Consider the following 11780-nt stretch of genomic DNA (forward strand, 5'->3'; position numbering starts at 1 on the left):
GGCGCTGCTGCCAGCCTGCCCGCGCTCGGGGGAGGACAGGGCGGGAAGCCGGTGGAGGGAGTATCGTGGCGGTCTAGGCCCACCCTGATACCCCCCAAGACGCGGGGAGCTGGGCGGGGGCTGGGCCCGCTGTCTCTCTCCGTGGCTGCGGGGCAAGGCGGAGCCCCGGGCCTGGCTTACCGGTTGCTTCTCTTAACCCGCCAGACTCCTCGCTGAAGTGAGCGGGCAGCGATCCTGACGAGGGCTGCGCGGGCTTTCTTCTATCGATGCTAGAAACTCTTCTGTCCCCCTACACTTCCCCCGTTTCTTTTTGCTTGTTGAATCCGACCTCGCTCCTCAGCCGTTCGGCTCTTGGGTAGTTTTTTTTTCTTTTACCGTGTTTCCTGTTCTCCCAATAGCTCCATCTCGGTGGTTGCTCGCTGTGCTCCGGTGGTGGCCGTCCCGCTCTTCCATCCTCGCGCTGCTCCCGCCTGGGTTGTGATGGCCCGTCCTCCCCTGCCATAACCAAGTCGCCCTCTGCCCCCTTTTTTTCTGTCCGTGTTGCAAGCCGTGTTCTGGTCCTCTTAGGTGGTATCTCATACACCATAAAAAGCTCTCTTTTCCCTTGTCCTACTAAATCCAACATCTCGGTCTCTGCTGAGAGTTTTCAGACGAGGGATATTTGCTGGGCAGGGGGAGAGTAAGGAGTTAATCCTGTAGCAGCAACTCCAGAGGGACCCATGCTTGCCTCAGCTTTTCAAGCAATCGGGATGTGGGAGTGGCAGCTACAGCAAGAAAGCAAGGCAAGAAAGGATTTAAAATAATAGCGCCATAATGTGTAGGAAGACCTAGCGATTGATACAGATGAGTCAATTCAGCGTGTTCTTTTCTCCAGTCTCCTTAACTTCCACAGAGCTGTAGGTGTCTGTGGCCACCTGTGAAGGTAGTGGACGCCTCTTTTGTTTCCTGTGAGCAGCACTCGCATTCCTGTGACCCAGGGACAACGTTTAATTCAGGGCGTATGTCCGAAGGCTGGAGAGGAAAGCTGGGTAGAGCCGCAAGTGAAGAGGGACCGAATGAGCAGGCCCCGCTCCTTAGAAAGGTGTTTCTCTAATGCGTGTGGTGAGGTGGTGGTCTCTTTATCTTGGCGTGGCAGTGGCTCTGAAACTGGTGGGTTTGGTAGGGATTCTTGTCTTCTTTTAAAGCACAGTATTTTGTAGCCTTAACTAAAAAAAAATAAGGTACAGGGCCTCAGAGTTATTTAAATCACTAAGTCTTAGTCTAGAAAGTCCATGCTTATTCAGGAGAAATGGCAACTCTTCTTCATCTTTCTTGGGGTATCTGGGCCAAAATCTTGTTGTAGGATACTTGTTTTGTTATCTTTTCTAATTGGTTAAAATGTTAGTGGAGAAAGGAGCAAGGTGGTTCCCCAACAGGAAATTATTGTTAAGGTTTTTGGTAAAGGACTTTTGCAAAAAGTCCACTTGTGGGGAAGACTGACTGGTGTTCTGTTGCTTGCAACTTTTTGTCAGTAATCAGACTGAAACTCTGTTTTCACCTGACTGGCAGAAGTATATCTTAAACAGTATTAATTAAAAGGAAGGGGGTGGGGTGTGTGTGCATTTTTTTCCTCGGCAACTTATTTAGATAATGAGTTTAATGTTGTTCGGGGTTGTCTTTAGGGTAGAGCTTTGCACACCTTCTCCTCGTGATCTCTGTGCCACTGGTGTTACACAAAGACGTGGGGGGAATGTGTTGTAGAAAAAGAAGCATTCTAGCCAATTGTTATTCACTTGAATTTCTGCAACCTTTCTCTTCCCATTTTCCTGTCTTCTTTTCTAGGTCTCTTGTCTGCCATTACAAGTAAATGACTGGTAGGGTTTAGGGACCAACTGAGGCAAAAAACTTATTTTGTTTACTTGCAGAGTGTAACATCTGATTGTAAATCTTCTGGATAGGCTGCCCTGTACTAAGAAAGGTTGGTTTGAAAATTCTCATTTGGCTGCTCTGTTTTGGTTTACACTCCTGCTTGTTTGCATTTGGTGACGTCTGCTGAATTTAGGAAGGAAAAAAAGGCTGATTTCTTGGTGAGGTGGTTTTGTTGAGTTTTCACCCTCCCAATTTCTTAAAACTGGATCAGGCTAGCTGGTGGGTGATAGCACAGCTGAGACCATGAGGTGAGCTCGGTTTCTCACTATGCACTGTCAGTAGAACTGTGTCTACACTCCACTAGTGCTGCTTGTACTAACCTGGAGCTCTTGGTGTGCCTACACCCCACACCAGGCCACTACACCTTTGGATAGTGTGAGGGCCTTGTAAAGGTGCTCAGTGTGGCTTTTTATTTCTCTTGGCTCCCAAAACAGTAGGAGCTGTGATATATATAATTAGGGAAGGCTAGTGTATGTATTTACTGAGTGTTCTCATCTGGGGTCAGCTATGCTATGTTTCTGTGTATTGTTTTTCCTGTGTAACAGGATGACAGGAGTCATCCACGCTTAGCAGGAGTCTGAGGAGCTGACAGATCAAACGGATTATTTTTTTTTTCCTGTATTAAGAGTGAAAATGTTTAATCTGGAAGCAGGGAGGCACATAAATCTAGCAACTGCCACCTTTGGAGACCTTGGTGGAGTGTCCTGATGCTTAGAAGTTAGCTTCCCTTAGTGGCCAATCAAATGGGGAAGTAGGGACATAATAACTATTAACAGGTTTATATGCTCGGTGCAAAGACTGGTGTAACTGAGAAGGAGCAGCTCCTGTGGAGGTAGGGGAATCGGCCTGGTCTACGGTTTTCTCTGCTGAAGGGACTTGAGTGCAGATGAGCAGGTTTCATTTCCACCAGTTCGCGTTTCCTCATCTAGTAAGAGAGCAGAATTTACCAGCGAATATGGTATTTCTTGGCAAAGCACCTTCCTCTGGTTTTCTCTTGGCATAGTGTGACTCTTTTGTCTGTGTCAGATTCCAGCGTTTTTGCGGCTGGAATTATCTTCTTATCTGTGTACTATGCAAAGCCAAGTACATGCAAATATTTCTAATTAGGGAGTTGAACTTATGGCTTGGCCAAAGGTGTGAAACTCCTACTTGGAGTCTGACCCCCTGTTAGTTTTGGATGGCTTGCTTTGGGGTTGGAGGGTGTTGCAGGGGGCTGAGTTAAGCTTTAATTAAAACTCATTAGTAATGATTACAGAATGTGTATAGTTGGTCCCTTCCCCAGAGATTTTACAGGTCTGATTTTTTATTTTTTTTTTTCTTTGACCCAGACCAGAGAAGGAAGATAGGGAAAGGAGGGTAAAATATAAAAAGATAAGTCATGCAGTGTCCAATCTCATTCTTCAGGTTTGAAAGTAATCTGTTAAGCTTCTATGATTGCCTTGATTTGTACCAGATATCTATAGTTTACCATGTCCTGACATCCTGCTGTTACCTCAACTATACTAGGAAGTGAACAGGACTTTGTAGCTCCAGTGGTATGTGTAAGACACCTCCTTATACCTGGATGAAAAGGCATGCATTGCTTCCTGCATGATTTTTGATGCAGTTGCTCAAGTGTATAGTGCTGTGTTGATGTCTCTTTTGCACCTTTCTTTGCAACAACTGCTCTAAGAATCCTTCAGTCCTATCCCCGTGGTTTAAAGCACTGTTAGCACTGCCTTGGGCACCTAGTAGACCAGATCCAGTCTGATGTCTTTCCTATGTATGCACCAACGTGGCACTGCGCAGAGGTGACAGAGTGATTCCTGGCCATGGTAGGCTTGGTTGACTGTCCTTGCTGGTGAACACAAGGGAAGGGCTATACACCTTGATACTTCCTTAGAATATTGCTGTTTCTCACAAGAGGTGAGTGTCATTGTGGCTTTAAACTCCTCCTACCCCAGTATTTTGCTCACCACTTTCCTTTAAAATCTGAGTTTCATTCAGCTTCACTGAAGGTATGAGATGGGGAATTGGTCTGTGTTGCAATGATTGCACACATGGATGTTGGATTTTTGTTTAAATGTCTGTGAACCTGTTGTGCTTCCTGGTAAAATGCTGCAACCTTTGGTCGGTTCCTAGTATGCTCTTGCTGCAGTTCATGGTGAATGGGCAGTGCCCAGGTCTCTCTAATATATTGGACTATTTCTTTCATCTTTGTGAAGGATAAAATATGTTCCTTGCCCAGTGTAACTCCTGGTCGTTTGTAGTTGTTGTTACACCTTTAGATTAACAGCCATGTAAAACAAAAAGCACTTGGATCAGCTAGTTGCTTTATTTCGGTTTTATATTTACTTTCTGGGATTCAACCTTAATCTATGTTTCCTCCTAAGCTGAAACCAAATGTAAGATGGTTTGCATTATTTCATGTACAGTCATGTGTTTTCTAGTAAAACTGACACTTTTTCACTGTGCTTTTAGACCTACAGCTAGAGAGCTGGAGCAGTGTTGAGTGGAAGATAGATGCAGCGTGCTGAGGCATCTTGCATAGAATTGCCTCTACAGTAGGAAACGTGTGCTCCTGAACTCAACTGTTCTGCAGTTCTTCAGTAGCAGATTCCAAATAGCTCCTGCTGTGTTTGTTAGAAGGAGAGTATTTTTTTAGCTGTGTATAGTTGTGTTAAAGGTGTTTAAAAGAGGTGATGCTTTCCTTTATGTTTACAATGTTTGAGGCTCTGCTGTTAAAAGGCTTTGATTGGGGCTGTGAATGCTGCATTGACGATATCACTTGTGCATCACACCAGGCAAAAAAACCTTCCTCCTTGAGGTTCTTGAGGATGTCTGGGCTCCTCTCTTAAGGGATTCCTTCAAAATGATTTTGATTTTTCAGTGCTTTCATCAGTTTAATTATTGTGTTGGGAGTAGGAGGTTGCGATACAACATGATAAGAGAGAATTCTCTTAAGGGTCAGTGTGTTCAGTGTAATCAAAGGGCCAGTGTCAGGCTTGCTTTCTGGGGATGGTCTCTTTGGTTGTCTGTACTGGTACATGGTTGTTTCATAAAAGGAAACATAAGAGATATTTATAGCTATGGTGCACTTGATGCTTGGGAGGAAGGAAGCCCATTTAAAATTAATTTTTATGTGTTGGAGAAGCTGTCAAATATTGAGACAGGGTTCTGTATGCTTCAGAGCAGATAAGCATGCATTGTCTTTGTACTCCTTCTTTCATAAATGCTTTAAGTCTCTTCATAGTGAATGTTTCAAGTCTGATAAGGTGAACAGGCTTCACTAAAATCATTGAGGTGTACCAGCTGTAAAAATTCTCTTGAAAGTTAATTGTCCTGTGTGCTGCGCTGTTGCTTAGTAACTCCATGAGTGTCATCCTGGCTGTTGCATCAGCATACTTGTTTTAACTAAGCAGGGAGGTTTGATCAGGTTTTCTTATTGTTACTTGAGCATGTATTCTCAAATGACCCATGTTGATCCAGTATGTAAACTTTAACATTGCGAGCATCTTCGTAGCTTCTGTTTTTTCAGAAAGCAGTGTAGGTATTGCTGGTGCTTATGAGTCTAGAAGAGGAATTCTTGCCTAGTCAGATGGCCTGAAGGTAACCAAAAGCAGAGAGTGCTACTGTTAGTGGCCAACTGTTGCCATACAGCTGCCATCTTGATTATTTTTTTTTATCAGTTTCCTACTTTGCTTACCAAACTTGCCAGTCAGGCAAAGAAAAGACATATTTACATTCCTCTCTACTGTTGGTATCAACTGTGAAATGCACTTAATGTAATATGAAATGGCATTCGTGGTTTCCTGACTACTGGATGATCTGTACTCATGCTGATATGTAGCAGTAGTAAAGTGATAAAACTATAAAATAAGGAGGATATTCCTTGTCCTCTAGGTGGCATGACAGTTATTGTATCCAGTCCCACTTTCTGAGGTCTTTTGGTTAGCAGTTCTTGTCAGAGCCTGTCCAAGTAGCACCTGCATCTGTCAGAGGCACTATTGCCAAGTGATAAGAGAGTCTGTCCTCCCAGCTCCAGGGCCTGAGCATTTTGTTGCTGCTCAGCTGTAAAGGCATGTCAGAGTCCAGTGCTGATACCCTGGCAGGGGTATCTTCTAAATCTGGAAGCAAATCTTGCATTTCTCTGGCTTGACATTGTCACGTATCACCAGTGATGGCTGGAGCTTGTTTCAGTCCACTTAGCAACATTACTGAGGAGTTCCCTCCTCTGTCCTTTTTAATGTCAAAAGACTGGAGCTGTGATGCCTCAGTCTTTCCTGTTTTCCAATTACTTCCAAGAGGCAAACAGTAAGAATATCTTAGATATGGTCTGTGACATTATTGCAGGGTTTTGTTGCAGCTGCTGGGCTGATACAGTTGGACTTGTGAACACAAAGCTAATCCTGTAAAGACCAGCAGTCTTGTGAGGGTGATAGTGCCTTTTCATTGGGGTTTGCTCCACTTCCTCCTGACAGGTCCTTAGGAAAGTATTTTCTTAACGTTTGAGGAGGTTATGAAATGCAGGGCAGGCTTACCTGACTGGAATTGCTTTGCTTAACATCAGAGCAGAAAAACTACGCTCAGTCCCAGATCCAAAATACCACCTGCACTGTGGCAGCCAAGATCTAAATCTTGCCTCTTTCTTTCAGGTGTGGCCATGCCCAAAATATGGAGATGTGCAAATTCCATTTGGGCCATCTCTACTTGGCTGAATCCAAATCCCAGCTCCAAGCTTTGGGGCAGTTTGAGCTGCAGTCAGTTTCTGCTGACTCAGTTTCAGCCCAGCTGTATCTGTAGGCTGGCTTCTGAAGAATACTGAACAATGTTTTGCTGCCTCTATCACTGATCTGGTATAGAAATGGCATTAATCAAAAGTTTTTGCTTACTTTTTTTTTTTTTAAGAGAATTAGTTATATGGTAGTGTTCCTTCTTACTCATTGATGTGCTGTATAGGGGCTGGGCAACAGAGCATTTTGAGCCAGATAAAAATAAAGGTTGATGAGGAAGTTTTTCTGCCTAAGAAGTCAAAGTACTACCCTGATAGCAAGAAGATTGCTGCAATTCACGTCATGAAGAATAATGTGAAACAGCAGCAGACCTCAGGGAGCTGAAATAAATCTCTAGTATAACCTTTTAATAAAGTTTTTATTTCAGAACGGAAAATAAAGCTTCATTATACAAACTGTAATATATTTCTAAGTCAAAATACACATCTGAGTACTTAGCGTCTAGGCTGAGATGTTCACTATGTACTAAGACAGCATAAAGAATCAAAGGTAAAAAATGCCCCAGATATGGAGATAGGCGGACAAGCATCCATTGATGTCGGGTCTCTGTTCCATTTAGAGTTTCAGTGCCACTGAATACTGGAAGATAAATATACACTGAAACTGTTAGGGGCAGGAACTACTGAGCATGTTTCAATATTTTTTGCGTCAAAGGTGCTATGACCAAACTGCTTTTTTCTTGTTTCCTTGCTGGAGCGATTGGTAGTGGCAATCTGATGCTGAAAGGAGGAGAAACAAAAGCTGACAGCCTCAAGTAATCAGTCCTGCTTGAGAGTAGCAGGGAGGGGTGGATTTTAGCAGCCTGGTGGTTCCTGACAGGCAGCATGTCTTTCTGAAGAGCCTAGCAAAAAATCACAAGTTGCTGGGGCATGGGGTCTGTCCTGTGCTGGGCAAGAAACTTGTTGGCATCTCAAAGTATTCTGCTCATGGCTTGTCAGTTTTGCCACTTCTGAAATAAAACTATTGATGTTGTATCCTTCCTTGGAGGCAGATGCATGGAAAATGCCCATCTTCCCCCAGTTTGGAAGCTGCTCCCTATGGAGGGGCAAGTCCTGAGAGACTCTAAGCCAATAGCTTTGGTATTAGCTAGATGGTACCAAACCATCACTTTGGTTTCACAGCATATGTACGTGCATCTATGGATGCACAAAGGGTTTGTTCAGCCCATCCTTCACCTGGCTAGTAACTTGCAATGTCTCTGTTCCCCCCCCACCCTGCTTTTCTTTCCAAAGTCCAGAATCAAATTCTACTTTAGGGCAGAACAGTGGGTCTCAGATGAGCCAAATCTTGGGGCCTAAGCCCTATTACAGGCTGGCATATCCTTTGCAGGCTGAATAGTGATGGGGACAGGTTTTCTGTGGTTATGATGCTGCCCTGTTTATTAATCTCAGTACTCTTTTGCGGATCAAGCTATCTTCCCATTTGCTCCTGGTTTCTCTCTTGCCTAGCAAAGTCTGAAGTGCATGTGAAGCTGCTGTGGGAGTAATCAGGCTTCTTCCAAAGCTAGAGAAATATGAGGAAAAGCTCAGGCTGTTTAGCTCCTGTTGGGTTTATGGGCTAGAAATTGAGTGTGGTGGGGTGATAGGAATTCCTTTGGGAACTTTAGGCGGTATGATGTGGGACTTGCTTACACTGTCATGACTTGGACAGTCTGACACAGCTTAAAATATCCTCAAATAAAGAACTTCATAAGTATGTGGTGATGTTTCTCTTCCTCACTTTCCAGTAATGGCTGGTTATGTAAAGCAGTTGTGTCTGTGGTGGCAAGTTTTCAGGAAGACTGTAAAACTGAGTGGTTATGACTTGGTATTTGGATTTAAAATGTCAGATCATATCAAGTGCCTCAGTTTCCCTACCTGTAAAATGATGCCTTGTTCTGCAAAGAGCTCTCCAACTCAACAGTGAAATGTTTGCCTACAAGATGGGTAAGAGCCACTAGGTCCAGGAAAGGGCAAATAGGCACTGTTTCATTTCTTCCAATAATGAGGTCACCCTGACTGCCAAAAATAAAGTTCTGTTCTTTCAGCTGCCAGGCAGAGAAAGCCATGCACAGGTTGGAAGGTTTTTTTCCTCTCAGTGACTGATGCTTTATTGCAGTTTCTGCTTTGAAGACACTAATTCCTCCTGACTCAAACATGAGACATAAAGATAAGTATCTTGACAACTCACACAACAGGTCCATTGACTGACTGATGGTGTCTGTCCAGGTGTGTGTATGGGATGTGTCTTGGAAGACAAGTTGTTAAAGGAGTCAGTCCTACAGGCATGTGGCTTTGCTGCTGGAAAGAGAATGTTTTCATAACCAGACAGTGTCTGATACAGTTGAGAGTAGTAACTCATGGGATGAGCTGTGAGGAGAGGTGAATGATCTGAGGGGAAGTGATGGTAAACAGAAGCATTATTTTCTGAGCTGTCTTGAAGATGTAGCGAAAGTGTGAAGGGATGGAAGCCGATTGTAGGGTGGGTTAGTGCTGTTGCTGTAGGGGTTCTGGGGCCTACTCCTGTTTATGGCAGCCTTGAGAGCTATTGAGAGTTCCCCCTAACAGGCAACCATATGCTACTGGCTGATTGTCGCTGCTATGTGGGAAGCTGATTGCAGTTCCTGGGAGGTACGGCAGAACCCTCCACTGGTTTTAAACAGGTGAAACCTTGCATGCTTTGCAGCTCTAGTGTTTCCATGTGTAGCTCCCCACCTGGGAAGATAAAATGTGTGCTTGCAGTGTTTGCTCTTGAAATACATAGTATGTGGCACTGGTATGACAGGGAGAACCTAGTTTGGTCTTTCTCTAGCACAGCAATGTCCAGGGCTCCATCTTTGCCCAAGATGGCATGGCAGCACCAGCAAGGACTGGGAGGAGTACTATACAACAGACAAGGCTTTTCCTTTGGCTTGCCCCTGCCAGAACTGCAAGAGGCAGTTCAGTGGTGTGGGAGGAGGTGCACGTGTGGAAGAGAGCCATGGAGTGCATATTGTCTTGCAGTCCTGCCTCTCTCTTTTCTGGTCCTACCTGCTGTTGCCTTTAGGGTTGCCACCCCTCACTAGTGGGCTGCAGCTGGGAACAGCTGCCCTAGTGAGTTCCTTGTAATGTTTAAAGGCTAATGCAACTTGGGCATGAGAGGGGAAAAACAGGATGGGGCACCAGATCTGAGGGACCTGTGTTGCTGGAGGATAGTATGTACCCTCCCTCAGAATGTACTCAGCCCCATCTAAAGAGTCGTGATTGCATTGTGGGAAGCCTTGGAGACTTGGGGAAAGCATCCACAGAATTCTCTCTTGTGAAAACTGGCATGTGTGTGGGTGGAATGAGGTCTGTCATTCTGCACTGACAGGTGGCTGGTGGATGTGCTCTTCTGACTGTGATTGTTTACTTAACATATGCTTCTCCACAGTTCTGCATCCCAACACAATGTTGAGATAGAATGGACGTGCCCCACGCTGACTCTTTAGAGCTGATTTAAGGGTCCTAAACTTGTATTTAAAATACCCCCTTCATTTTTTTTTTTGAAGGAAGATGGAAAGAACTGATTGAAAAAACTGGTTATGGTCTTAGCTGTTGAACACTTCAAGGCATCTAGTGGTTTCGCAGAGGCAGCTGTTAATACATGAAGCTCACTTACACTTATCTGAGTGAATTGAAAGTGTGAAAAGGAATAATGTATTAAAATTAATTGGTATTTCAATTAAAAAATCATATTCCATAAAATTCATTCCAAGACTCAGCAGCCCTAAAGTAGCCTTAGCAAATGATCTAGTTTTACTCTGAATCTGAATGGTGTTTGTAGCCTTTATCTCCATCTTTTCTCACTCTCCAACTACAGGTTCTTTTCACCCAATATAAGGTAACTTTTCCATCTACCAGAAAAGGCCTTAATCTGAATCTAAACCTACCAGGATTCCAAAGTCTTTAATCATTAAAAACTCCAGGTGGCATGATTACATTTGACTGTTTGGGGTTTGCTCTTTAGGAGTCCATTTTTTTTTTTGAGATTCGGTTAAGGAATTTGACTACTTAGGAGGAACTTTGTGAGTATTCAAGCCCTTTGTATTGATTCAAAGTAATTATCTAGAACTTGAGGTTTCTGGAATTACTGGTTAACTAAAAAAAAAAAATATATATATTTAAAAAATTGCCCTGTATTGTAGTAGTAGGGAGCCATTTTGTGGTGTGAGAGAAATGCTTTTTTTCCTGTTCTCAGGTGTGTTTTTGACCACCCAAGCAGAACTTTATTAGCTGAGGACTGGAACCCCTCAGGGCCTTTCACTGCCTGGGTGGTGGTTCTTTGATTCAGGGAATTTAGTTCATGAAATTATCATCTTCAAGCCTCCTTGTCATAGTTTTTTACCATATAAGTACTTTGGAGTGTGACGGGTTTTTTCATTGTTCTTTTTTGTCTTATCACTGTTTGTGTGCAGGAGTGGACAGACTTGCAGTTTGCAACTATGATGGGCGATTTTTACGTTTGTTTCAGTAGACCTGCCTTGAGGAGTGTCTGAATTTAGAGCTGAGATGGTCCCATGAGGGGAAGGGAAGAACCCCCCATGTATTGCAGGTCTCTTCTCCTTGCACACCCACCAACATCTCTGGGTGTAGCGGGTGTAGCAGGTGTACTGACAGGGCAGAGGCTGCACAGCCCCTTTCTGTCTGCATTGGGGCTCTTGCCCAGGTGTCTTACCTGGGCAGGGCACCCAGGGAAGACCTTTCTGCCATAAGCAGCATATAAGCCTCTGCCTCTCTTTGAAAAGCAAGTACTTCGAAGTGCTTTCAGAATGCAGTATTTGGGTCTGTAGAGCTATAGCCAGGCACCTTTCCTGCACATTTCTAAGAACTGATGTGAGGAACATGCACAGGCAGACAGTCTCAAGCTCCTCTTAGAGCTTCTAGTCACCACAATAGGCTGATGTGGATAATGCACTTGCAGAGCCTTGTGCCAAGCTGCTGTGCCCTGGCTTTCCAGGCCTGGCTGTATGGACATGCCCAGAACAGATCTGGATCTTTTTGTCTGACTTTGGGAACAGAGCAATGTGCATCTCTTTCTTCCCAAACTGGAGTGTGTCTGTGCCTCTTATTTTAAATCAGGGAGTGGGGAAAGGACAGTAGT

The sequence above is a fragment of the Athene cunicularia genome, assembly GCF_003259725.1.
Source record: "Athene cunicularia isolate RWA chromosome 1 unlocalized genomic scaffold, athCun1 chr1_part2, whole genome shotgun sequence".
Taxonomy (NCBI): Eukaryota; Metazoa; Chordata; class Aves; order Strigiformes; family Strigidae; genus Athene; species Athene cunicularia.